The following is a 27176-nucleotide window of genomic DNA, read 5'->3' as shown; positions in this document are numbered from 1 at the left end:
TCAAATCTAATCCAACAATATTAATGTATTTATTCATCTATACTACTATAATATAATCGTCTCAATTATATTTTTTTCTTCGTATTCTTTTAACTTAAATTTAATATTTTATAAATTTATATAATCTATTTTATTTGGACTTTTCTACATATCAACCTTATTACAAACTTTTTAAAAATTTCTACGCTCATTTTTTCTAAGATTTTAATTTATTTATTTTAATTCTTTGTTTTTTTATTAAAGTTTGTTTTATAAACATTTTGGAATAATAATAATTACTTTTTGCCTCGTGACAAAAATATTTGTGACGATCCAATAAAAATATGATCCACTGTGTCTTTCACAAATAATTTTAATCAAGATCAAAATATAAGAGGTTACAGGGTCTACAAATATAAACGAATAATTATGCCCTAAAAAATACTTAATCAATGTGAATAATTGAATAATACTTTTAGATCACAAAACAATAAAAACACTAACACATGTCTCATCAAACCACTATCTTGCTATAAAAGGTTATAAGTCCACAAATACCATAAAATCGGTCTATATATGGGAAAATAAACATCAAATTCATTTACATGCCCTTTACATCTATAAAATTTATTTCTACCTTAAATAATCACTAATTTAAGTGTATGAGTATTTGTAAGTTCCGGCTTGATGTTTGATATTGAATTAATCATAAAATATTTGTTAGCTATCAGAACTCACCATCTCATTTAGACGAACAAGTCTACCATCAACCCGCTTAAATCCAAGTCGAATCATTGAAATGGTCCCGAATATGAGGAAGATGGCTTTCATAGAAGAACAAAATTGACTCAAGTTTATTTTGTATTGTGTGAACAGTGTTTTAGCGATATCAATAATATTATATTATTATTAAAAGAATATAGGCCAAGAAAAAATATTTAGTTAAAAATATTAAGATTGTAATTTAATCATTCAAAAGTTATTCAAACTAAATAGTATTAAATATTAAATTGAACTCGATTTGATCTTTTTATATGAGGAATCAAATCCAGAGCTATCAATTTAGGAGGTCAATTAATTTTAGGATTTTTTAATACGTCTTTAATATTTTTTAACCACCACGTGAAATTATTTAAATACATTTAGTTTTCGGAGATACATCTTTGGACACACCAAATTCAGAATGAAGTTTAAAATGTTCCGGAGATACATCTTTGTAACAATTTAAAACATACATCCTCAAAAGTCATTATACACGTGAATTGAATCGAAGATGCATCTCTGTGAATATTACGGAGATACATTTCCGTAATGTCTCAAAACTTAGTCTTTCATATTATATTTTATTTATTTGAATTTCAAATGAAGACTTAAACCATATCATACGATCAAAAAACAAACATCTACATACATAATCCTAGATGGTTAAAAAATTTCGTACATAAATAAAATATCAATAAATGTCAAAATATCATACAATCGAGATCAATAAAGTAGCAAGACCGTCAAAATCATGATAATACTACTATACACTAAGACACTACTGTGTATGGTTGGCTACGTATCATCTACGTCCTCTGCCTCCTCTGCCAGCTCTTCCTCCTCGGCCATCAATCTCACTTGTCCCCTAGCTTTGTCTCTAATACATCAATGCCCCTCCACTATGCGACGACACCTATATAAGACATCCTCAGCATGATCTAGTTATGTATGCTCCTCCTATAGTAATTCTTAATGAGCTGGTCTCGGTGGGTCATCTGGAGCAACCTGTACTATGTATGTGACACCCTGAAGAACCATCTGATGTACCCTTCGACGTAGCTTCATTCTCTCTCAGCTATGGTAGCTCGTGCCACCTGCGATACTAGATGACTTTCATAATCATTAAACATGTCATCTATCTGTATACGTGTTAAGGTAGGAGGAGCAGAGACAACAGGGTGTCTGGAAATGGTATGAGTATATCCGAACTGTCGCATGACGCGTTCGGAACGATGAGGAACAATGCGACGTGATCTGCATGCCAACCATTCAGAGTATAACACTATCTTGTCAAATGACCGCGTCTCATGGTGATTAACATAGCTATTGAAGTGCGTCCTCAACAACCAAACAGTCAAGATATACTCTGTAAGGCTCGGTCGCCCGGTTCCCTCTAAGCGGGATAAAAGCAGTAGCACAAAATATATCCTCAGTATAATCAGGTACACTCGCCCAACCCAAGTTGTGTTGGTGTAAGCCCTAGAGGCCAATACTTTTGGTACTTGTATCGAATTATTTATTAATAATAAAAGGCTTTTTCTTTATTATGTTTGTTTAATAAAGTCCCTAGAATAGATAGTCTATTTAATGTATCAAGTGTGACTTAATCATGAGATCCCATTAAACATAAGGACACTATTCTTAAAGTCTCCTTAGTCGAGCTTTGTTGTGAAGTGGGATAACTTTAAAGCATTAAGACTGTTATGTATATAGATTGGTGATCACATCTCATGGATCATGGATAAGGAGTTATCAAGTCTTAAACATATGTATGAATATTAGGAGTAATATTTATACTGGATTGACCCGCTATGAGAATACCATATAGAATGTTATGCAAAGTGTCATAAGTTATTCTCATGGTGATAGTGGTGTATGCCACCCTTCGACCTGAAACCACTATGGACCCTAGATGTAGAGTCGAGTGCTTTATTGTTGATCAAACATTGTCCGTAACTGGATGAATATAAAGACAGTTTATGGGTACTCCATGAAGCATGTTGAGGGACATGAGTGACCTAGATGGAATTTGCCCATCCTGCGTAACATGATAAATGTCTACGACCCCAATATTGAACTGGACAAGGATGAAACGATCTATTCCTTGTGTTCAATATAGACATAGGGGCCAAAGGGTAATTATACACATAAGTATTATCAAAATGAATTTGTCAAATCACATGATATTTTTGTATCTTGGATATAAGTGATGTGTTGCTAGATACCGCTCACTATTTATTATGTTAAATACGTGATTTAATATAATTGTTAATGTCGCGAAAACCTACAGGGTCACACACAAAAGGACGGATTAATGAGAGATAGAGTAACTAAGGAACACCGTAGGGTACGGTGCACTTAAATGAATTGTAGAACATCGTAAGGTACGGTGTACTTAAGTAGAATACGAAATATGGTAAGGTACCACACGCTTAAGTGATTTTGGCATATCATAAGATATGTGCCACATACACTTAAGTGGATTTTTTAGCTTGCAGCCCACACAAGTGGTTCTATAAATAGAACCCTTGTGCAGAAGCATTAGTATAGTTGTAATTTCATTTCTCTCTCTGTCTCTCTCTCTCTCTCACTCAAAGCCTTCATTTGTAGCAGCTAACACTGAGATTGGAGGAATGTGGACTGAGTAGAGGCGTTGTCACCATTCAACGTTCGTGATCGCTCCGTAGGTCTGCATCAAAGGTTTCAATCAACACAAGAGGTAACGATTCTATCACTCATCATGCCCATTCGTAAGGATCACTCAAGGATAAATTTTTAAATTCCTCTGCATTTTGAATCGCTCTTCTCCTTCAAGATGCACTGGAAATGCTTGAGGATCCAACCCTGAAATGAAAAGTGTGGAACACACGAATCATCAATAATGGTTTTGCAAAGATGAAATGAAGATGATAAAGAAACATTCAAATACTAATAATTATTATTGTCAGTAGTGTGACGTTGCCTGTGACCTGCTTCGTCTTCCACATACATCCCTCTCTCAGCTTCGAATACAGGTAGACCAGACAAGTCGCCCCCAGTTGTACTGATGGATCTGCTCGAAATCCATGAAGTAACGTAGGTAGACGAAGTATATATAGGTGGCACTCTTGTCCATAAAATTCTTAGTGCCAACCAAATAAAACAGGTATGCTCTCAATGCATGCGATTTATGGAGCGCCACCTGCTCATCATCACCATCATCCTGCTGTGCACTCAGGAGACATCGTCATACACCTTCTTCAGGTATACAAATCTAGCACGAGCAGCCTTGGTCTTATCCAACTCATCCATCACCTCCCCTAGATCATCCCCCAGATACTCTACCATCATCTCGAGTGCCTCGTCTTTGGTCATTCTCCCATGATCTAGGAATCTCCCCCTTATTTGAAGATGTAGCAAACATAAGACATCGTCGAGTGTGATAGACATCTTACCATTGGGGAGATGAAATAGCGAGGTCTCCGAGTGCCATCTCTCCACGAATGCATTAAGAATCTCGTGGTTTACCGTGGTATAACCGGACATGCACAAGTCCTTCATGCCAGATAAGGACAAAACCGACTGAAATCATTCCTCATTCGACTAAGGCGATGCAACAATCTTCCTCCCGTGGTTAAGAAACTTATGTGAATCATGCTCCTGAAATTTGTCATAAATAATCAATGTCATAAATAAATAATGTCAGAAATTAAAATTAACGTAAAAATAAATAAAGAATCCAACTAATGCTACCACTCTATTCCATATATGTCTGGATATATGGTCTAGATACAGAGGTAGTAAGGACAAATCAACTAGAGCAACTCCAAAAGCCTCTAGCTCAGCGTCCGCAGTAGCCTCGCCCTTTGGAGGTGGCACTATATTAGCATGCATAGCAGTAGGAAGTAGGAGTAGATCAATAGTAGGAGGTGGGAGAGGATCAACATCTCTGCAGTAGGAGGTGGAATTTTTTCTTTGGAATATCTTTACTTTTCACTGTCGTTGGATCACCTATGGTTGACTTTGTTGTCCCAATATGATCTTCAGTACTACAATATGTTTTCTATAAATTCAGAATGTCATCCATTATTTACCCATAAACACCATTATTTTTTCAAGCTTGTTTGCAAAAAGTAATAAAAGTAAAACAGTATGCACCAAACCGAGCTTGGTCAATCAAATTCGAATCAACTGAACCATTACAATTCATGTTCAAATATTAAATTTTGGCATCTTTGGCCCATCGCGACAAAACCAAACTGGTAGGAATATGATCAACATATTCTTCCTTCATGACATAAAACATATTAGAAGATGGAAACCCTCGAGAATAAGATAACCTACACGAACATTGAAATGTGGTACAATCCTAAAAAACTTATCTTTCATATTTCTCCCGATAATATTTTTTCAATGTATAAATCTTCATATACCCGCGAGAAAATCTACTCTTAACAATCATTGCACTAGCCTTCATAATTTCATCTTTAACTTCTTTGAAAATCTCCATTGTGTAAATTTTAGCTGCATCACTCTCAATCAAACGTATGTGAGTTGTCAACACAAGTTCTGAAAACTTTGATTTAAAATTGGCAACCAATTCATAGTTTCTAGACTCTCTCAGAGCCTGCTCAAAATTGTGCATAAATTCAAGATGAAGCTTTTCTTCTTGTCATAACTCTTAATTAATGCATTAACAACTTCACATTGAGACGTAGTTCTTATACGTCCAAAAAACTTATCACGTAGATATGCATTTTCCATAGTGACTTGCTCTCATACATATTTTCAACCCAAGGATTTCGTTCAAGTTTATTTTGTTTAATTAGCTATGACCAGAACTCTTCAAAAATTGATCCTTTGTAAAATTTGAGTACATGGCTTTTTTAAAACCTTCCAAAAGTTTTGACTTCTTTACATTTTCACATGCATTCATATTCAAATGCCAAGAATATAATCGATGTGTCGCATCCAGAAACACCTATTTTATAGCTTCCCTCATAGTCCAGTCTCTGTCTGTTACAACTGCTTATGGGTATTTATCTTCCATGCACTCTAAAAAAACACCTCAACAACCATTTATATGCCCATGTCGTTTCATCTGATACCAATAGAGCACAGAAAATAATTGTTTGAGAGTGGTGGTTACACCCTGAAGATATAACCAATGGGTAATTGTATTTGTTCTTCTTATAAGTTATGACAAACGCAATCACATCACCAAAACAAAAATAGTCAAATATGATGATCCCATTAGGCCAAAAAAAGTGACTTCATTCTTCCATCACCGTTGACAGCATATTTAGCATATAGCATAGGATCAGTAGATGGGTAACATCACCATCTTTAAACCATGAAGCCTCATTACTATTATTTTACTATCCTTAAGCCCTTTTGTCCTAACATCATTTTTCCCAATGGCAAAACCTTTACATTTACCATACCGATAATAAAATTCATAAGCTTCATCAACAGTACCAAATTCCATAGCACGAATTTCATCACCAACAATTGAATTAATATTCACCAATCTATCACCTACAACTGCATCTACTTCAACTATATCATCATTGTGAATATTATCAGCGTCATCACCATCATCTGAACTTTGATACCCACTAGATACTGAATAATTATCATCCTGAGCAACATTTGAGTCAACATCAGATATATCACCATCACAACAACGAACGTTGTTGGAATCATAATCGTCGTAGTTTTCCATATTAAACCTGAATTAACACAATAAAACTCAACATCAATCACAATACCTAATTTCCTAATTAAATCAAGGAACCTAACAAAATTGAAATTTTAAAATAATCAAATATAAAACCCATGTACAAAAAAAATGCAAGCATAAACCCTATTTCCCAAATTTAAATCAAATTTGACACCAAATCTAAATTAACATAATTTTTAACACAACAAAACTTAACATCAATCACAATACCTAATTTCTGAATTAAATAAAAGGTACCTAACAAAATTGAAAATGTGAAATCACCAAATATAAAACCCGTGTACATAAAATAAATTCAAGCATAAACCCTAATTCCCAATTTGAAATCGAATTTAACACCCCCAATTATACTTTATTTGAAATCAATAAATCTTAATAATTAATTTCAGACAAATATAACAAACATTTTCTCATTTACCTTAGAAACAATGTTCTCAATATGAACACAAGCAGATTTTTTATCGTGTTATGTTTGATGAGCGATTGAATGTGATAACTTCAAACGAATATCAAACGTCAGTTTATTCAACAATGGAGGAGAAAACAATGAATGTTATGTTGATGATCGTCTGCAGTGTTGGGGAAGAATATAAAATGACAAATGAGCACGATGAATAGCTTCAGATTGTTCAAAAATGGCGAACAAACACGAAATTAGGGTTTCAAGTGGAATGAGCACGATGAATAGCTTCAGATTGTTCAAAAATGGCGAACAAACACGAAATTAAGGTTTCAGGTGGAATGAGCACGTCGAGAATGATGTTGATGAAATGAGCAAGATGAATATGACATTAATGTTGGTCTGGAGTTGTCTTAATTGATTTTCATAATAACAATTAAAATTTAAAAACAATATAAATATTGGGGTAATTTTGTCATATTTAACATGTTAAGAACTTAATTGCAATATTCATTACTATGAGATTACATAGTAAGTTGCATGTTTAATATAGTCCTATGTAGCATTCTAGGGTTTTAGGGCACATTTCTGATTGGCCAAAATGTGACTTCTTCAAACAAATCATTTTAATGACTTCGCCTTAGAATTACCTTTATGTTTATCAATAAATAGTTATTTTTTTGGCTTTTAAAAAAAATTGTATTATTATTAATAGAATACATGCCAAGTACAAATATTTAATTAAAAAATTACAATTGTAATTTAACTATTCAAAAGTTAATTAAACAAAATAGTATTATATTTCTGTTTGTTTTAGCTTTAAAAAAATAAATTTTTTCTTTATATTTTTAAAAATGGATTTTATAAAATTGTTTTTTAAAATACTATAAGTTTTTTTATATTTTTTTTAAAATTGAAGACTATTTTTGGTATCCTCTAATATAGACATGTGTTATTGAATATTAAAACATAGTCAAAATCGTAATTTAAAAAAAAAATATATATATATATATAGTTCATAAATAATTTTCATGAAAAAATATTTGAAATAGTTTCAAAATTAAATAATATTTTGAAATTTTAATATTGAATTTTTTTTTCAATAAAATGATGAAATATCTAAAATAACATCTTAGAAATAAATATTCAAACCAAATTTTCATTTAAATTTTTTATGAAATATTTATTTATAAATAATTTTTACACAAAATTCTATAACACTATAAAAATTATTTTTAAAAAAATCTAAAACAAAGTTACCTAAATATTAAATTGAATTGGATTTGGTCTTTTTATATATTCATCTATACTATACTATAATAGAGTTGTCTTAGTTATAGTTTTTCTTCAAATTTTTGTAACTTAAATTAAATATTTTATAATTTTATATAATCTATTTTATTTGAACTTTTCTACATTTCAACCCTACTACTAACTTTCTAAAAAAATTCTAGGTTCATTTTATTCTAAATTTTAAAAATTTAAATCTTTTTATTTTTTATTTTTTATTTTTATTAAAGTTTTTTGTATAAACTTTTTGGAATAATTACTAACTTAAGCATCTGAGTATTTTGCAAATTCCACCTTAATGTCAGACCAATCATAAAATATTTGTTAGCTATGAGAAAAATCGTGTTTAGCTAGGGGGTTAAACTCCTCATTAGTGGAAAATATCCTCCATAAAACAAAATTTTATGAGGGGACAATCCCCTAGCTAAACAAGTCATCACAAATTATGAGTGAGGAGTCTGCCACGTCGCTATTTGCTTGGGGGCATTGATGGTGCGAGAATTGAATTTGATTGAATAGTTTTGAGATCTTAGTTTGGTGTGTGAGGTGACTCCTAACAATGTGAAGTTAACTAGTGGTATTCTTGAAGAGATTATGTTGGGTCAGAAAGTCGACTTGAGATTGATTGACCGATTGGTGTTGATCAACAAGGTAAAGAGGTAGATTTTAGAGTTGATGAGAATAGTGTTATGAGGTTCAAAGACAGAGTTTGTGTATCAGATTTGCTAGAGCTTAAGAAGAGTATTCTTGAAGAAGATCATAGAAATGATCTGACTATAGTCAAACTGTCGCATGACGCACTCAGGTAGATGAGGAGCAATGAGACGCAGTCTGCATGCCAATCATTTAGAGTATAACACTATATCTCGTCAAATGGTTGCGTCTCACGGTGATGGACATAGATATTGAAGTGCATGTCCTTAGCAACCAAACAATTAAGATAGACTTTGTAAGGCCCGGTCGCCTGGTTCCATCTGAGCGCAGTAAGGACAAGTCTGGAAGTATGGTCTAGATATAGAGGTAGTAAGGACAAGTAAATTGGACTACCTCCAAAAGACTCTAGCTCAGCTCCCGCAACAGTGTCAGCCTCTGGAGGTGCCACTGAATCAACATGCGTAACATTAGGAGGTGGGAGTGGATCAACAACATCAGCAGTGGGAGTGGATCATCAACATCAGTAGTATGAGGTAGGCGTGGATCAGCAACATCTATAGTTAGGAGGTGGCACTGGTGAAACCTGGCGCTTGAGGATGGATGGGAAAGTGATGCCTCAGATGGCGAATCCCGTATCCTACGGGAAGAAGAAGAAGATGGAGTTTCATGAGGAGAAGCACGAGCCCCAGTAGACGGCTCTGCCTGACCAGAGGGACCAGGAGCATCCGGAACCTGCTGAGTCTCTTCCCGCCGAATGGATGCGTGCTAAGTAACTCTGTCATGCCTCAATATAACACAAGTAAGAAAGTAATATAAAAAGACTGAGAAATTTCCGAAGATGCATCTTCGGTTTATGGGAAACTAAACTGCTGCAAACTTACGGATATGCATCTCCGGTTATTGGGAAACTAAACCGTTGAAAATTTCCAGATATGCATCTCCGGGTCTCAGGCTTTTTAGGGCTAGGTCAAAAAAGTCATGTTGTAACATGCACTCAAAAATTACTACCCGAGCTCGGTCGTAGATGGACTTCGAGCTACCCAACCCTAAATAAGACTTTTTTAAATAATAAATAAAAATAAAAATCTCATAATATTTATAATAAATGAAATTAAAAATTATATTATTTTAAACATAATACATTTTTAAGTACTATATTATCTTTTATAAATAGTATAATGTGTTTTTAAATACAACACATGTCTAAATTATATAAAATAATACTCGAATATTTAACATAAGAGAAACTAATAGAATACGAAAAAATATTGTTGGTTATATTAATGTATAAGATTTAAAAGAGAAATATTGAATATAATAGAGAAAAAATTTAGTGAGGTGAGAAAAATTAATGTTTTATTTTGGAATAAGACAATATATATATATATATATATATATATATATATATATATATATATATATATATATATATATATATATATATATATATATATAATATATATATCTATATATATATATATATATATATATATAGATAGAGAGAGAGAGAGAGAGAGAGAGAGAGAGAGAGAGGAGAGAGAGAGAGAGAGAGAGAGAGAGAGAGAGAGAGAGAGAGAGAGAGAGAGAGAGAGAGAGAGAGAGAGAGAGGAGAGAGAGAGAGAGAGTAAGAGAGAGAGAGAGAGAGAGAGAGAGAGAGAGACCTAACGGGATACTCACGGCCCATACGGACTAACCCTAATGGATAACGGAATTTTTAGGGATGGGTTAAAAAACCTCTGAAAAATATGTGCTATAATTTTAAGGCCCAAACCCTATGATTTTTTGGATCGGACGGATCAATCCACATAGGCTATCCCATTTTGACAACTCTAATAAGAAAGATATGAGATGCATTAAAAATCATTAATTTAAGCCCCAACCCCATGATAAGGGACCTAATTTTTTTTTAAGAATAGTAAGTCCTCAAATACATAGGCCCCAAAATTTAGAAGAGACCATAAGACCCCAAATAAAATAAAATAAAACTTAATTTTAAAAAATAAAATAAAAAAATTCGAAAAAATAAAGAATATCTTTTATATAAAAAAAATAAAAATTAATTTTAAAAAAAAGTTTTTTCACCAAAAAATTAAAAAAAAAAATCAGTTAAAAATATTCTAAAAAAAAAAAACATCTTTTAAAAAAAGTTTAAAAATCCAAAAATTAAAAACAACTTTAAAAAAAAAAGTTTCTCAACATAAAACTCCCAAAAAAATCTCTTAAAATCATATTTTACACATTATAAAATAAGAAAGAAAAGAAAACATATTACACAAATCCAATTCAGTTATCTGACTTGCTAGGATATATACACACTTGAGTAAGACTTCATATTTTTTCTTCAAAAACAAGCAACAATATTATGTATCTCAATTCAAGAAAAACAGTGAAATGTGTATATCATAAACATGAACAAATTAAAATAAATAAAATATAAATTATTATTACCATTCATATTTTCAAAAAAAAAATCATGCAACCAGCTCCTAGTATAAATCAATATTTGGATGTGTTCCGGAAGAGTAGAACTTTTGTATTTGGTAAGAACATGTCCACCGATACTGAAAGAAGACATTGATGTTACAGTCGTGATAGGAATGCTAAGCACATCACATGCTATTATGGAGAGTATCAAAAACTTTTTCTCTTTAAATTTCCAATAAAAAAATACATCAAAATCTTGAGAGTGTTCTTCGTTGAGGTCCATTAATTCATCGTCAAAATATATATCTAATTCACTGTTTCCAAGGATAAATCTACTCTCAATCGTGTTCCACGTTTTAAAATCCTACAATCTAGACAAAGACAACAAAGACAACATAACATATATATATATATATATATATATATATATATATATATATATATATATATATATATATATATATATATATATATATATATATATATATATATATATATATATATATATATATATATATATATATATATATATATATATATATATATATCCAAATACTCACAAAGACAACATAACATATTACAATCTAGAGAGTTCTCTAAACACATTAATTCTATAGAGTTCTCTAAACACATTAATTCTATAGACACTACGCCAAAAATGACTTTTAACAGCGCATCTTAGACAGCGCTTTTAAAAGAAAGCGCTGTCTAAGGTTAAAATTAAAAACAAACACTGAAAATGTTCCAAGAAAATAAGAAAAGCGCTGTCTAATGGGGGGTCTTAGACAGCGCTTTCTAAAAGCGCTGTCTAAGACCCCCCCTTAGACAGCGCTTTTAGAAAGCGCTTATAAATATAGACTTTAGACAACGCTTTTGGTAAAGCGCTGTCTAAAGTCTTTAAATTAAAAAAAAAATTAAAACCAAAAGCGCTGTCTAAGGGGGGGTTTAGAAAGCGCTTTTGGAAAGCGCTGTCTTAGGCATACCTTAGAAAGCGCTTTCCACAAAAGCGCTGTCTAAGGTCTTATTAAAATAAAATTTCAGACCACAAAAGCGCTTTCGTTCTCTGTTCTTTTGTTTTCCCTCTTCTTCACTCACCTCAAAAACTTACGCCATTTCCTCTTCCCCTCAATCTCCATCAGCCGTAACCTTCTTCTCAACTCACACAATAACCCTACCTTCTCACTCTCGGCGGCCGTGCTCACGTATTTCTCTCTGGAAACAAACCCTAAATAACTTTGGTACCGGCGGTGCTCACGTATTTCTTCTCACTATACCGGCAGCGAAACAAACCCTTCCTTCTCACTGTACCGGCGGTGCTCACGTACTTCTCACCATAACCACACCTTGGTAAGTCTCTTTCTCAAACCCTAAATAACTTTAGTACCACATGCATGTTGAAGTAGAGGTAATGACTACATTGTATTCATTCTTGCATATGTGAATGTTTCTGGTTTGTGAGTGATATTTGATTTTATATAATGTGTTATAGATGAACATTATGTGTGAAAACTCTTGCCCCATTTTATATTTTTCTGTATTTTTCTGTATCACCAATGTGCAAGATCTTGTGTTTTTGGTAAAGAATATCAATATGCAAATTCTGCACTGTAAATCATCTCATATATAGTACACTGTTCTTTACTAAATAGGAATGAATTAAAAACCACTCTTTTGTACATGCTGAAATGAAGGCACACCATAAGAAAATCGATGACAGTGAATAATCCCATTTCTTATCAAATACAGAAAAGCAGTTTTGTAGAAGTTTAGTATAAGTCCTTGGAAGAAGCAAGATAAGTACTAAATAATCAATTACATAACATAATTCCAGGAGACAAGCCAGCAAATAATAATTTAAAAGTACTGACTAAGCGGTTAAATCAGGTATAGCATAAAAAGGGAACCAGGATCATTGTGGTAAACTCAGTCATATAAAATGACCCAAATTTTGAGATTTTGAAGTTTATTCTGTTGCCTTAGGGTTGAATGTTGGTTTTGAAGTTGAATCAGTTAGTGTTTAGGGAATTAAAGTGTTAGTTTGAAATGTTAGTTAAGTTAGTAAGTTAGTAAGTTAGTGAAAAGTAGTTAGTTGGTTAATGATAATATGATTGTTAGTTGAGTTGATTCGATAGTTAGCTATGAAACTGTTAATTATGTGTCAGAGACTGTTAGAGATTAATTAGAACAGTTTTGTTAGTAGGACTGTTATGAAATTTGAAATGTGATTCAGTTAGTTATTTAGGAAAGTTGGTTAGTCATGTTTGATATCGGCAAATAAAGTTAGTAAGTTAGTTAATATTGAATGGACAAGGTTTATTAGTGTATTTTGAAATCAGTTATTGAAATGCTAATAGGAGTTAAAGTAGTAGTTAGTGTATCAATTTAGTAACTCATGCTAGTCTGAAAAGAACAAGCTACAAAGTTTGGTGACAGGTGAATACTAGTTAGGATGTTAAATGGATTTTGGTGAATGTATTTTGAAATCAAAGATACTACCTTAGTTATGTATTTTCGTCTGGATTAATTGTTTACTTTAATAAGTAGGAAAACCATGGATAAAACATGGATCTGTGCCGATCGAATGACCAAAGAGTACGAGAGTGGGGTTTTGGAATTCGTTAAGTATGCTGTTCAACACGCTGAAAACCCCAGACGAATGCATTGTCCTTGCTTGCGTTGTTGTTATATTGGTAAGGTTGACGCACATGGATTGAAATCGCATTTGCTGAGGCATGGAATTGATCAAAGTTATCAGTGTTGGATATTTCATGGTGAGAAAATTAACGAGAATGTTGAATCGAGTGGAAAAAGTAATACGACCTATGCTTCATACGACAAAGACACGGAAACATACGATTGTGATCGAGTTGAAGAGATTGTAGAAGCACTGGAAGAAGATCTTCATGATTGTCCTGAAATGTTTGAGAGGATGGTAAGCGATGCATAGAAACCGTTGTACAAAGGTTGCACTAAATTCTCAAGACTTTCTGCGGTATTAAAGTTGTACAACTTAAAGGCGGGCAATGGATGGTCGGATAAAAGTTTCACAGAGTTGTTGGCCCTTATGAGAGAAATGCTACCGGATGATAATGTTCTTCCTAATCGAACCTATGAGGCAAAAAAAATGTTGTGCTCTATTGGCATGAGCTATGATAAGATACATGCTTGTCCTAACGATTGCATTTTGTTTCGTAACGAATATGCAATGTTAACTGAGTGCCCTAAATGCGGTTTGTCTCGATATAAGAAAAGATTATCTCCCGCAAAAGTCTTATGGTATTTTCCGATAATTCCGAGATTTAGGCGCATGTTTCGTAGTGAAACCGATGCAAGACATCTTACTTGGCATGCAGATGAAAGAATTATTGATGGAATGTATCGGCATCCGGCTGATTCACCACAGTGGTCGAAGATTGATAATGATTATCCTGAGTTTGGATCAGAAGCAAGAAACCTTCGATTGGCATTATCTACTGATGGAATGAACCCACATGGTCTTCAAAGTATCTCACATACCACATGGCCTGTGATTCTTATGATTTATAACCTACCTCCGTGGCTATGTATGAAGCGTAAGTACATGATGTTATCTATGTTAATCTCTGGGCCTAAACAACCAGGGAATGACATAGACGTATACTTGACACCTCTGATCGAAGATTTAAAGATTTTGTGGGAGAACGGTGTGGAGGTTTATGATGGATATAGGAAAGAAAGTTTCAATTTGAGGGCGATGTTGTTTGGCACAATTAATGATTTTCCAGCATACGGGAATCTATCTGGGTATAGCATTAAAGGTCAACGTGCGTGTCCTGTTTGTGAAGACGGAACCGATACGATTCGATTGGAACTTTGCCAGAAGAATGTGTTTCTTGGTCATCGTAGATTCTTACATTCTAAACATCACTACCGTGGGTGGAGAAAAGCATTCAATGGAGACACCGAACATCGTAGAGCTCCACCCGCATTGTCAGGTGAACAAGTTTTTGAAAAGGTGAAAGATGTGCGTACTGAGTTTGGCAAGCCTTTTGCACATAAGATTGTGAAAGGTGGGTGGAAGAAAAGGTCGATATTTTTTGAATTGCCATATTGGAAGTCTTTGTACGTGAGACATTTTCTCGATGTTATGCATATTGAAAAAAACGTATTTGAAAGTGTTATCGGTACATTACTCAATATAAAAGGCAAGTCTAAGGATGGCCTTAAAGCAAGGGAGGACATGTTAAAAATGGGAATGATGTAGCACCTCAAATTTGCACCTATCATTGTACATACATTTTCATATTAGGTCATAGCATATCATGGTCCATTGCATAGCATTGCATTGCCTCTTTTGCCTCAAGTGCAAGCCAATCAAGGAATTAGGTCAAACTGGTCAGGAGATCAGTTAACCAAGCAAGCAAGCACAATTTTCATTAAGCCAAGGCCTTAGGGTTTGTCCAACAAGTTCACATGACTTGGAGGTCCATTTGAAGTGTTCAAGTCAAGGGTTGAAGGCTCAGAGGTCATCAGTTAATGCACAGACAATCAAAAACCCTAGAAAGTCAACAGTCAGTCAAAGCAGTGGATGGTGGCCATTCTTGTGGAATTTGGGCACCATGATCAATAATCAAGAGTTCATATGTCTTGGGACATCATCTAAAGTCAAGTTCTCAAGGAATTAGGGTTTGGAATTCATCAGAAGAGGTTCAGTCAGGCAGAAACCCTAAAAGTCAACTGTTGGTCAACTGTCCATTTAATCAGTGATTTGATGATGGAAATTGGTTTGAGAGGTCTTATTCATGTCCAAATAGGCCTCATATATCATGTCAAACACCATCATGGAAGAATTTGAAGCCAGATCAGAAATTTCCAAGAATGGAAACTGGACCTGTAACTGAAACTTACCAAAAATGGAAAGTCTTGATCCTCAAACTTACATCATGATACAAGCTTCAAATGAATTTTTTCCCAACATGAAAGTTGAAGATCTTGTTCTCCCATTTCCAAAAAGTCCAAGAACTCTCAATTCCCATGTGTGGTTGGTAAGTTATGATCGAATCGATTTCAGAAATTCTTGAACTTCAAAAGGCCATATCTCTCAAACCATTTGGCCAATTTGGGTGGGGTTTTTTCCTACAAACCACATTTCATCTCCTCTTTCCAAAAATGTAAATTTCATGAGCCAAAACATTGCCAATCAAAATGGCATTTTTGAACCTAGCATGTGTGAAATTCAAGTTTGACCAATGGTTGACTTTTTGAATTATGCATTTTTAACACTTGGGGCCAATTGGAACTTGCTTGGAATGTTATTTGCAGCATGTACAAAGTCAAATTCGTGAAAGTACTTGCACCCATCACATAGCCATGCCTAGTTGCTTGAAAATGGGAAGAAAAGTACAATTTGCAACCACCATATCCCACATATCCATGAGCCATGCCTTGTACTATGAAAACAGAAAATCTTAACATATTTTTTCTGTCAAGAACAAACCACTATTAGCAGCCTCAAAACACAGAACTTCACTCATTCTCAAGAACTCTTTTTTGGCATTTTTCCAAAATCTGTCAAAAACTCTCAAAGAACTGAACATTACCTTGCCTAAAACAACATCCATACAACATTGTGGACCTGTTTCAACCATCATTTTGCAGATGTAAAGCCATGTTCATGGACTGTTTTGGAAGAGCTTCATTAATGGCAGAAGCTATTTAGAGCCATTTCAAGCTATCTCAAGCCAAGCTTCCTTCACCATTCACCTTGTGGAAGTTTGTTGAGCATCTGTTTTGAGCAAATATAGCCAAACAACAACTGCATCACAACTTTGCTTCAGATTTGGTAAGAAATCAAACTTAACCATTTGCTAAATCATGCTATGCTTTGTATAGGTCTTGCCATGCTGATTCTATTAAGCTTTAAATCACTGAAAATGGTTGAGTAATTAGGAAAAAATGTTGATTTGAAATTTGATGTTCATTTATGTTTTTATGTGATTTGTCCATGATAGCATGATTCCATGAAAATGGTTGTTGGATTGTGAATGTGTGATGAAAGATACACGTATTGATATATTTGTTTTTGAATTTGGAGAAAAAAAATTTTTTGAGTTAGGTTTGAATTGATGAACACATTAATACTGGAACTGTTTTTTTTCTTTCTGCTATTCAAACAATGAGTTTTGTTTTTTTTTCAGCAAAGCAGTACTGTTATTCTTTTAAAAGCCTGTTTTTTACTGCCATAAATTGCCTTGCCTTGTTTCCAAATAAAATGCCAAAAGGCCTGGGGCGAGGGGGATTCGAACCCCAGACCTTTGCCTCAAAGCTTCAGATACCAAGTGTTTTACCACTGGGGCGCAATGCCAATTCATTTATTTAACGCCTTCTATGAAATATATATTAAAAAGGAGCGCTGACCTCCCCATTTAAATGAAACGCTGAGTTTCAACACTCAGCAAGGGGCGTTTTGGTCTTTTGGCATTTCATTACATATTTATTCCAATTAAAATCAATTCATCTCAATGTTTATTTCACTTTGTGACACCAACTTACAAAAATCATTGCGCCTCCAATTTTAGTCCAAAAATCATGGGAATTTTTGCATTGTCTTCCTCATGACCTCTAGTATTTTATCATATTTTTTCCAGATTTTTTTGATCAATGGTTTTTAAATGGTGCTAGGGTTTGTGACATGTGACCAAATATTATACACTTTGCCAAAACATTTGTGAAATGATGAGAATGTATCCAATGGCTCCCAAATTTTTTGTGCTTAAACTAGACACACTCATGGTAATTTTGGTGTAGAGTTTGTGAATTTATCATTGCTGGTTTGTGAGTTATGAATTTTTGAATTAGGGTGTGACAATTTGTGTCACACCATTGATGCCCAACTTCATGATTTTCATTACCATGCTTCTTGACCTCCAATTGATCTGATTTTTTGCATGAACCTACTCTTGTATGTCTAGTTTACATGTGAATTTTCTTGGAATTATTTGTGGCATTTCCTATTTGTTTGAGATTTTCTCCCCTGTCTAGTCAAATGTTGACTTTTTGTGACACATGCTCCCATTTCATTTGTGAAATTCTCATACTTTATTGGATGGACATGAAATTTTACATGAGATAACTAGACATCCTCATCTTTGCCATGGTTTTAGTCCCATTCATTTATCATACACCATCTCTGACTTATGATTTTTCTAAGTTGATGCATGTTTGGTTGACTTCTTTGAGCATGTTCAAAATGGCTTTGACTTTCTGATTTTCATTGACTTCCTTCCACTTGTCCAAATGAGATGAAATTTGACATGCTTACCATGCTGTGGATTGTGATTGACCATGATTTATTTGGTGATTTTTGGAAATGTTTGAGTTGACTTTTGAGTTAAGTCTTGCTGTTGACTCCTATGAGCTTCTGTTTGCTATACTTTGACCTAAATTGTTCATGAAATGATGATAGTGATTGATATGCATGTGAACCCAATTGGTTGTGTTTCTTGAATGTTTAAACTTGACTTTGATTGGATATCCCTTGCTGTTTTGGCTTTCTCATTCATTTTTGACCCTAGGCTTGCCCTAGTGGTCCTGTTACTCACTTTTGAGCTTGTGTTTTCAGTGTGACCATCAAATGGCCATTGAGACCAATTCTTTTGATTGAGCTTGCTTTAAATACCATGACTAACTTGTTTGTTTTGTAGGTGGCTTGGCTCACATGCCTTAAGCCTTGTGCCTTGCACATCCATGTGCCTCTAATTGACTGTTGGTGTCTGTTTCTGTTTGTTTTGTTTGAAGTTGCATACTAACATCTGCTTGACTGTTTCAGGTGCTTTAGTTGCCTAGTTCCTTGTGAACTTTTTGCTTTGCTTGTATAAGCAATTTGCGTTGAGGTATGTCCCTTTTACTTCATGTAGTCTGGAAGACCTGGCCTGTTACTTGGCCAGGCAACTGTCTGAAGTCCTCCTTAAGAGGCAATGTTTGTGATTGTTTATTTTTGTCCTTGCATAGAGTCAAAGTCCTCCTAAGTGAAGAGGCAATTGGTGGAAGGTAGGGATATGCAATCTATCCCCCACTATCCAGTGTGTCATCTGCTTTGCTCACACCACTGTGTTGATGCATTGCAGATACAAACCCAAGATCTTGTACAATTGTACAATTGAGTCAGTTTTAAATGTGTAGAAGGGTTCCCACTTTCTGAACCCACACATTCTTGTCTTAAGCTCTCCCAGGCCAGGGATAAGAGTTGTGAAGTCTTATCTTCACTCACCTTTCATCAGCTTCACCTTAGCCCCTCAATGGCAAGGTTAAGAGCTAACTTCACCCAGTTCCAGAGGTTTGTTTGTTGAGGTTGATATGACCCCTCGACTAAAACCTAACCCTTGTTTGAGCCACTTGCTTGTGTATAGTGTGTGCTATCTGTGCTTGTAGGATTGTTTGACTTGCTTCCTGTGCAAGTTAGGATTGTTTGACTTGCTTCCTGTGCAAGTTAGGATTGTTTGATTTGCTTCCTGTGCAAGCTAGGATTGTTTGACTTGCTTCCTGTGCAAGTTAGGATTAGTTTAGACTTGCTTCCTGTGCAAGTTAGGTTTTGCTTGGCTTGCTTCCTGTGCAAGTTAAGTGTGTGTGTGGCTTGCTCCCTGTGCAAGTCATGATTAGGATAGGCTGGCTCCCTGTGCCAGTTAGCTAGAAACCTTAACTTAGGGACGAATTTGCATGATAACATCTAGGTTCGAGTCGTAGTCTCCCTAGTTGTGTCTCCCTCTGTTATCTGGTTAGGCTAGTCCTTTATCCCTCTGTAGGGGAACTACATCGCCCTGATCTTCATACCAGATGAAGTATGTAGGCAGGAGATTGAGCTGATCTCTCCGGGCGCCCTTTTTCCTTTTTGTGTGTGTTGTTTGACATTTGCTAGGCTCGAGTGCCTGACTCCTTAGCAATTTGTTGTTTGTTTGTTTGAGTGTGTGCTTGACAGTTATAGGCTCGAGTCCCCGACTCCCTATTAACTTGTTGTGTTGTTGTGTGCTTGGAAGCGGATGTAAGTCCATCGAGTGGCAGTTAGGTTCCAGTGTGCGTGTGTTTTGGTTCGGATGCTGATGTAAGCCCAGTGATTGGCATTCAGGCTCCACGTTTGCCTTCTTGTGTGTGTGTTGTTTCGGATGCTGACATAAGTCCAGTGATTGGCAGTCGGGCTCCATGTTTGCCTTTGCCTGTGTTTGTTTGTGCGCGTGTCAGCCGAGCTACGAATGCTCTGATTCTTCTCTCGTCCGAGAAGATACGTATGCATAGGATGCGATATCCTAGCGAGCATGTGTCGTTTCCCCAGTCCGAACTACTTCGACTCTGATGTCTATGCCTGATAGACTAAGTAGGCCCAGGATGCGACATCCTGCCGAGTCAGTTTCAGTCAGTTTCTTTTATCTCTTTCAGCCAGTGTGTGTGAGTTTGAGCAGTGTTTAGCAACCAATATTCCTTCCTTTTGTGCGTGGATCCCGTAGAGTACTACGGATGCGTAGGGGTGCTAATACCTTCCCTTCGCATAACCGACTCCCGAACCCATTCTCTTTGGTCGCGAGACCATGTTCTTTCCCAGGTTTACTCTGAGCGTTTCCTTTCCCTCTTTTGGGATAAATAACGCACGGTGGCGGCTCTGTTGTTCTTGTTTCCCGCCGGTTTTTCGCGTGATGCGACAGCTGGCGACTCTGCTGGGGACATAGAGAAGTTGACCTCTGCTGGTCCATCTTCCCTGAGCGAGTCTCTCCTAGCGCTCTCTAGGATTAGGGTTTTGGTTGCTTTCTGCTTGTTGTATTTTATTGCATTCATTGTATATATGTACATTTATTGTTTGCATTGATTGTGTGCATTGATGTTTGCATTCATATTCATTATTCATTACTGGCTGGCTGTCTGTTTTTCTCTGTGTGGGGGGGGGGGAGTCAGTTGAGGTAAAAGGTCCAATACCCAGACCATGAGTGAAAATCTAGGATGATTAGGAATAGAGTGATTCATGGGAAGCGGGTGGTATGGCGCCACTTAGCGGAACATTGATATCACGAGCAGTTCAGACCCTGGTGGGATATTATTGGTGCATACATCGGGTGTGCACAGGATGATATTCTGCGAAAGGTTATTTATGCTGCGTTTCTCTCGACTTTACCCTGGCCTAGATAACACCCGTGAGTAGGGAGGGTTTGATCATTACAGGTACAGTTGCTGATTGGTTGGTGATTTGTTGGTGACTCTTGGTACTGATGGTGACTGTGAGTTATGGGGCATTTATTTCTGGGACGCCAGAGTTCTGTCCGTGGTTTATCAGCGGGTTCCGTTTATTTCGGATCCCCGGGTTGAATTGAGAGCACTTGTTCAGAGGATCTGTTTGTCATCCGTTCAGTGATTGTTCCTGTGAAGATGGTGATGTAATCTCCGGTTCCGTTTATTTCGGAACCCCCCCAAGTTGGATTTATGGTGACTTGATCCCACAGTTTGACTGATTCAGAAAAGCAGAGGGTCTACAGTTGACTTGGTGGCACAAAGGCCTGCATTCATGCATTTGCATCATATCATCTCGCATTCATCTGCATTCAACTCATGTCTGTCCGTACTCAGGGTCCATTATTTTTAAATAAAAAACCCCGGTTGAGAGACATCCAGATGTCAAAATGTTGTTGATGAAATTTTATCTGTCTCGATGAAACCAGAAAAAAAGAGGACTGAATATTCCTGGTACGAACAGACATTGCATGTGTGAGTCATACTAACCCATTTACTGTTTTGTAGGTTTCAGTATTCAACCGGTACGCATAGCTCGTCTGTTCAGATAACCTGCTGGGGGTCAACAAATCCAAGCTGATGGATCTTCTCAACGCCGATACCCTTGAACTGAAAGAGATGATGAGGGAGTCGTTCAGTGTTGTGCAAGGGCTTGCCTTGGGACAGAAAGCCATGTCTGAAAGATTGGAAAGGATTGAGAAATGGCTGATAGTGGAGAAAGTTCAGGAGAAGGCTCCGTCCTCCGAAGTGAACAAACCTTCCGGTACTGTAGCAAGGAAATCCTCCGACAGTGGTCCATTCAAGAAGAAGTTTGAGCCAGTTTGTGTGCCCGCAAAGAAAGAATGTAGCAAAGATCGTTATCATCCTTATGCTGCCACTGTAACCACTCCTGTCAGTAATCCACCTGCTCAACAGCAACAACTGCCACCTCAACAGAAGACACCGAGAGCTGAAAGCCAGGTGAAGAAGAAGAAAGAGGATCGTCAGTTTGAGGAATCACCCGTAACTTACGCCCTTCTGTTCCAAAGGTTGATGGATCTTGCTTTGGTACGGCCAAGGATATTGATTCCCACAGAACAGCAGAAGAGGCCACCAAACTATGATGAGAAGGCCAAGTGCGAGTTTCACTCTGGGGAACCCGGACACAACATTGAGGGCTGTAGAGCTTTTAAGCATGTCGTCCAGGACATGGTGGACTCCGAGACCATTAACTTGGCCCAGATTATGAAGGGGGATGTCAACCCTGCGCCCAGAAGGGGTCCTATAAAAGTCAAGATGGTGAAGAAGGCCAAGAAAGGATTGGAGATGACTGAGGAGGATCAGCTAAAGGTTCCAATGGCTGTGGTCCCAAAACCTCTGGAGCAGGATGGAGCCTTCCCTGCTGTTGATAATGCTTGTGCGACTGTCACTACAGAAGGGTGTGTATTGATGAAGGACCCGACCCAGAAGATGAAGAAAGTAGAAATGGACAATGAAAGATGCAAAGCCCCCAGTCTGGCAGTTGAAACCGTCCAGGTGGAGAATGCCTTTGTCGCTGGGAAAAAGAAGAAGCTGTCCATTTCTTCTTATAAACAAGCTCTGGAGGTGGTGAAGAGCCAAGAGGCCCAAGGCTGGGGCAGGATCATTGACACCGTGGTAAAAGCAGACATGTTTGGAGTCGGTTATCAGCCGGATTTAGAGTCGTCTAGACCAGACAGAGGATGTCGTCCACTGTACGCCTTCGTCAGTGCAGGGATGTTGGATCCTGGTCATGCCCGTTCAGTGGGTGAAGATGTTGACAGCAACCGCGAGCTTGAGGCGTGGATAAAGTCGTGCGTACCAGGCAATTGGAAGGCCTCCAAAAGCATCATTGCCACTCATCCAGGAGTGTAGTATTTCTGTGTTTTAATCTTGTTTGCATGAAAGCCATACGTTTTGCCCGAAGCGTACTGGTCCATTGTAAGGGCCACCTCATGTGTTTCATTTTGCAACATTTTGCATCAGTAATAAATGGATGTTTTTGTAATTAAAAGCAGTGTTCCCTGTCTTTCACTTATTTTGCAGTTTTAAAAATAAAAATGGCAATGTTTTATTCTCTTTCCTTTTGATTCATTTGGTTCCGACCTTAAAAGTGACTCTCCTGATCTCATCAATAACAATTTGGTTACACCTCTATATGACTTCGACAAGTCGACCTATCATGCCAGAGGAAAAAGGCGAAGAAGATTGTGATTTGCTGGAATTAGCCAGGTCATTGAAACAAGAGGAGAAGGTGATTCAACCGCACGAGGAGCGATTCAAGATTGTTACTCCAAGCTCCGCCGAGGTTAGAAAGCAAAGGCTGAGGCCGACAAAGGATGAGAAAGAGAGAAGGTGTGAATAGACTATCAAGATGCGAGCAGAGCTAATCAGAAAGATGCATTCCCGGTACATCACAATGAGGTATTGGTTGATTATATGGCTCAGGTCTCAGTGTTTATCTTCAGGGATGGCTTCTTGGCCAAGACCAGATTGAATTGTTGCCAGATGATATGGAGTAAACCAGGTCCATCACACGAGGGGTACCTTCTTGGTCTAAGTTGATGTCGTTCCGTCACATGAGGCCGGTGCCGCGTATCAGAGGTCTACGATGACTTTGTTTCGTGATATGATTCATCGTGAAAGCAAATACCATGTTGATGACATGATGGCAAAGTCCCAAGCAGAACAGGGGCATCCGGTAGACTTGGGGCAAGTTGTTTGACCGTTTGAGATAATTCATACTGTTGAGTCTGAATCAGTGCACTTATGGAGTGTTGTCCATCAAGCTACCGAGGCTTGTTGTGAGCGAATCAGAGGAATCGAGGTCGATCCTGCTAAAAAAAAAAAAAAAAAGAGATAAATTGCAGGAACCTCTGATTCCGATACTTCAGTGAAAGAAATAACTGTTAATCCGGTACTTGATAACCCTGAGGGGTCTATGAGGTGCGTATTGGGTCAGCATGACTAGTTTGGTCGAAAAGAGTATGCAATTTACCTAAGCAAAAAGTTTATCGACTGTGAAACAATACACTCACTGTTCGAAAAAAAACTTGATGTACTTTGGCATAGGCTGCTCGCCGACTGAGACAGTGTATGCTGATTCATACCACTTTGTGGATGTCCAAAATGGATCTGATCAGAGATGTGTTTGAAGAAGCTAGTGGCAACCCATGGAAAGGTTATCAACCAAGGAAGTTTGAGGTCCCTGATGAGGACATCTCGAGGTACTCAAATCGAAAGATTGAGAGTGACTGATCCCGGAGGAGGGGTCTGACCCCGAATCCGAACGGATTCCGATGTCTGAGGGGGAATGAGATGAGGTGAATAAGGTAGTGCTTCCCGGATCACAGTTGGTTGCACCAACAATGGTGGCTGAACATAAAGTCTGTATCCTGGATATTGAACCTAGGGATGTGCATCTACCTGGGGCAGTGTTTTCCTCACAGATGTGTGAGAAATCAGAGAAGATTGAATGGATAAGGACACAGAATGACACGTTGGGACCAGCTGAGGAAAAGGGCTGACAGTTGCTGGACATGGGGCAATTGTACCCAGTGAACGAAGCATGTTGTTAATTAAGAAGTGTGACCTCGCGCGTACCACGTGGAAGAGTTGGTTGAAAAGGATCCTTCCTCCTCAAGACGATCGTGGGGCAAATGGACAAACAGTTATGAATGTCCGTTCGTGGTCAAGAGGGTCCCATCTGACAGAACCTTGTTGTTAATGACCACGGATGACGACGATTTTCCATTCCCTGTGAATGCGGACGCAGTTAGAAAATACTTCGTGAAAGAAACCCGCTGGAAAAAAAAAAAGAGAATAAAGAGTCCAGGCAAAAAATGGGCATCCCGGCGAACCAAGAAAAAAGAGAAAGGTTCGGGCAAAAGTTAGGGATAATAAAAGAAAAGAACTGTACACCCGGCAAGTTGAAAACCCGCAAGGGCGACTTGGGCAAAAAAGGGTATCCCGGTGGACTGAAACCCGAAAGGGCGGTCCAGGCAAAAGAAGGAATGAAACGAACAACTGCGTCTAGCATAATCATTTGTGCTCATGATGACTTGGATAATCTCCGACAGAGACCGATCGGAAGCGTCTCGTTCAGAAGACAGAAAGTGCGGAAAGTCTTGAGGACATATGAGGTGTAACTGAGTTGGAACCCGATGAGATCACAGTTTCACGTTGCCATTAGGATAGATTTTTTCTTTTATGTGCAATCACCTCTTTCCAGGGTTTGCTTCCTGTGTGTTGCTCAATTGTGAGCCATCTTTTATTCCAGTCAAATAAAGCGTGTGTTCGGTCAAATAAATTTTGTTTTGTGTCATTACTGTTTTGATTACGAAAACATCTATTCATTTTGATAAGAATATTTGCATTTTTGAAACATAGAGGTCCCTTCTGATGCATGCTTGTGAGATTGAAATCTGGAAATCTTACTTGGAAGTCTGAGTGACCTAAGTGTTGAAATATCAGAACACCGGGGGCATACCTGGGGCACGTTTTTATCTGACGATCTCTTGTGCAGGTGCTGTTAGATATCTTCATTCACTTGCCAGTAGTAATACGAACCCTTTTGACAAGAGATCCCTGCAGAGCCAAATCAGGGGCAAGGGATAGTTGAACGGTGAAAAGACAGTGAAGGATTACGACGACGGTCCTGGAAAATTAATCAAGAAGACTCTTCAAAGTCTGATGATTGGAAAGTTTGTATGAATACCAGGAGTTCGATCCCCGTGGAGTACGGACGAGATTTGGAATACAAGATGATAGAGCAGAAAAATCCAGAAGCGTCTGGGAGTTCGTAAAAGAGGAAAGCCGACACTATGGGTGGACGATGGATGCCACTGTTCGGCGACTCGACAGGTGTTCCGTGTCTAATAAGTCGTATTTCCCCAGTAGGTGTGAGAGCGTTACCTCCATAACAGATTCGAGATCAGTGTCTCCTCAGCAAGCCTAAAGGTGGCCGTACCCCCAGCGGAGTTGTGACTGTTTTCCAAGTCTGAAGCTGTCTTCCCAGCAGAGGGTGTGTTGATGGTTTTTCCCCAGCAGGATGGAAGCTGACATGGTTATAGGATCCCCAGCACAGTTCCTGGAGTTCCCCGGTGTTGTCTCTGAAGGAGACGTGTGTTTATGCATTCATCATTTAGATAAGCATAGCATATCGCATCATTAGTGCATAGCATTTCCATAATCATGGGGCATTGTGTAAAGCAAGAAAAAACTCATGCATCAACATTGCAAACATATCCATTAGCCCTAGGCCGTGGCGACCAACCGAGTTTGGGTTGTTGGAAAGAGTTTAGCATCGCGCCATTGGATCGGCTTCAGGATTGGGTTCATCAGCATGGTTGAGAGGTTGGTGTTTTCCCAACAAGTGATTCCTCAGTCGAGTGGGTATCCCCAGCAGTGTTAATCCCCAATTGTTAGCGTCTTGCCAGCTTGGGTCTTTTTTCCTTAAGCAGGTATGGGTGTGTCTGATCTCTCCATGTAGAGTCTACCCCTTAAGCATAAAGTGTCAATCTTTTCCTGCCATTTCCCCACCGAGATACATCCTCGTGGATGACGGTTGCTTCCGTTCCCTCCCTAGTGGGATGGGTTTTCCCTATTGAGTTCTTTCCTCATTAGGATGAGTCTTGATTCAGTCTGCCTTTTTGGATCGATCCTAAATTAGTTTCTTGTTAACTGTCTCTTGTGCTGCCC

This window comes from Lathyrus oleraceus, chromosome 1 (genome assembly GCF_024323335.1).
Source record: "Lathyrus oleraceus cultivar Zhongwan6 chromosome 1, CAAS_Psat_ZW6_1.0, whole genome shotgun sequence".
Taxonomy (NCBI): Eukaryota; Viridiplantae; Streptophyta; class Magnoliopsida; order Fabales; family Fabaceae; genus Lathyrus; species Lathyrus oleraceus.
This window is presented reverse-complemented; position numbering follows the sequence as displayed.